Source organism: Notothenia coriiceps, unplaced genomic scaffold (genome assembly GCF_000735185.1).
Source record: "Notothenia coriiceps isolate Sejong01 unplaced genomic scaffold, NC01 NC01_scaffold00021526, whole genome shotgun sequence".
Taxonomy (NCBI): domain Eukaryota; kingdom Metazoa; phylum Chordata; class Actinopteri; order Perciformes; family Nototheniidae; genus Notothenia; species Notothenia coriiceps.
Genome location: NW_011354227.1, coordinates 43,001 through 45,969, shown reverse-complemented (window position 1 = coordinate 45,969; position 2,969 = coordinate 43,001).

Genomic DNA, 2,969 nt, shown 5'->3' with positions numbered 1-2,969 from the left:
TATTTTAATCTCAAACACACACACACCCCACCCCCCCCCACACACACACACACACACTTCTCCGCCTCATTCTGTTTTCATGTACTCGTTCGTTATCTGCAGCTTCAATCTTGTAGGCTACTCACCTCGTTTCTTGTAGCCCTCGAAAGGGTTTTGGAGGTTGATGCCTCGTGAACGTGAGTTGTTTGGCTTTCTTGTCCGCAGCAGCAGAAAGCATTTTAGAATGTTTGAATGAATCAAAGTGGGTCGTCACGTCGATTTTCTCTTATGCTCCAACACACAGTTGCACGGGGTACAGAATAGTTTCCCCCCACTTTTTGCCCGGTCTTTAGTAGAAATGTTCGTCGGTAAATGAGATGGATTAGATATTTTCATCTTGGTGTTTTCTCTATCGTGTGAGCTCCACACGTTCACTCTATACAATGTTGTTTACATTCTGTGATGCGCGAGCTGATGACGTCACGTCAAGACGAGTTAACTTTTTTTTTTCTCAATTTTGTGTGGAAAAATGCGGGGATTATGCGGCCTTTTAGAAATCTGCGCCATTTTGCTGATTATGCGGTAAATTCTGCGATCGCAGAATCGCGTTTTTCTGGAGGGTCTAATAAATAAAACACATACTTTTAAAAGACTTAAATATAAATAATATGTCTTATATCTATGTTGCATTGTTGGAGGAGCCTTGGACTTCATTGCCACATCTACACTGTAGACTGCATATGAAAAATAAAGCCTCTGAATCTTGAATTGAATCATCAGCAAGGAGTTAGGGGTCCTCTACCACTAAGTACTTAATGTACTGTAAGACTGGTTATCACCTTTAATACAGTATATCTATTAACTGGTAACACTAAATGAATCACTACAGCCTGTAAATTAACAATCTGAGCTATACAGCAAACCGGACATTTTCGGCATCTGACCCGCCAGACTTTCCTAATGAAATCCAGCCATTGATTATCCCCCTTAAAAGGAAATCTACCTGATAATGGGAGTTTGGAGACACACTGAAAAGCAATTTCATTTTCCACTCACTGCTGCCTGAGCTGTCATGGGAACACGAGAAGTGATTCTGAGAGGAGGGTGAAGGAATTACTCTGGGATCTGGGTGGCTGTATTACTGTAATATATGAATGTCCTGTTTTGATCCCACTTTAATTTCCCCAAGGGACTTTTATTTTACACCGTGTAGCCTCGGCTTAAATGAATAGGTATTCCCCTGGTACTGCCTCCTTTCAGACTTCCTCTAAAATACATCCGGAGTAGAGAATTCGTCTAAAATACATCTAGTGGCCTGGTTGCTTTTTATTTGCCGGTGCCTCTTTAACTCTGTGTTTGGACGCTGTGGCCCCTTTCCAAAAGAATACATCAAATATCAAATCAAAGTGTATTTATATAGCCCAACATCACAACATAAATTGGTCTCAGTGGGCTTTACAGATTGACAAACATAGATGACAGTGTAAAATATAGTGAAAATTACAAGAAATTCTAAAAGACATGATAGAACGTGAATAACCAATAAAATAGATTACAACACAGGACATAAAATACCATTAATATGTAAGACTCAGGAGGACAAACATAGGGTAATCTGAAACCAGCTCTAACTATAGGCGTTATCAGTGGCGTCGCCTGGCCTGGGCATTCGGGGCTTTTTATGGCAGTAAAACAAGAATAGAGTTTAAAAGGGGAGTGATTAGTAAAATATCCATAAAGAAAAAGAATATCTGTTTACAGTTCTGTTTCATATGGGTGTTCCCGCCTGGAACACCACCACTAGTGTGCCCTTGAGTAAGACACTTAGCCCTTAATCTTCCCGGGGGAGCATCCCCCCGTACCCCCCTAGAGGAGGTGAGGTCCGCCCCCCACTCATTAAAAATAGCACTTTACCACTGCCTATATGCCGTGAGCTGATTATCGAGCCTTCATTGCAACAGTCGCGGGTGTACTGTGTGTGTGCGTGTGGGGAGTGTTGCAGTAGAACATTCCACTGTAGCGCCCCTGTGGGCTAAGCCCCGAATGTTTTCAGGTCCAAGCGACGTTATTGTTATTAAACAATTCAGTAAAGTAATTAAATAAATATAAGCTTAAGTTACTGAAACAAATACCAACAAATATTAAGAAATCAAATAAAAACAACGTTTGGCTGAATAAATAATGTATTTTTTTACCCAAAACTGCATTTAGGTTAATGGTTTAGAAATTGAAATGTAATGTCACTAAGTCATTGAAACAAATTCTGTTATTAAAACTATAATGTCATCGTACAGGTACAGCATAATCAAAGAGCAATACTGTCACTGCATATCTACATATCAACAAGCAATAGAAACATTTAAATATATGTATCTATACACTGGAAAAACATACATACGTTTAAATCACAGTGTTTAAAAACAGACTGGTAGTGAAATTCGCATGCATTTTGATCACTGAATAAATAAATACAGGAATAAGTATGTGTTGAATATTTGTAGGATAGTTGCAATAAGTGTAAATCTTCCACACTGTCTTTGTCTCCCTCGTCCAGCATTAAAGGCCCCTCTCATTCAATACCTGGCCCCAGCAATAGCAAAATTGGTCTCGAACCGCCATTGCTTCTCAGCCTTGTGCTTCAAATTCATGCAGACATTTCCTGGGTGCAGCCACAGTCTGATGCCGCCGGCCACTGAGCAGCTTCACTGGAGCGATTTGGGGCTTTAAGTGGCTCCTCAAGGGCACCACGGCGCTGTTTGTTGAGCGAACGGAGAGTGTTGCTCGTTCATTTTCCACACCCGAGATTATCTGTCCTGAAATCTCCCAGGTTCAAGTAAGAGGAATGATTCCCTGCTCGGTTTGCAGGGATTATACGAGTCCAACCAGACCTGTGTGTGTGTGTGTGTGTGTGTGTGTGTGTGTGTGTGTGTGTGTGTGTGTGTGTGTGTGTGTGTGTGTGTGTGTGTGTGTGTGTGTGTGTGTGTGTGTGT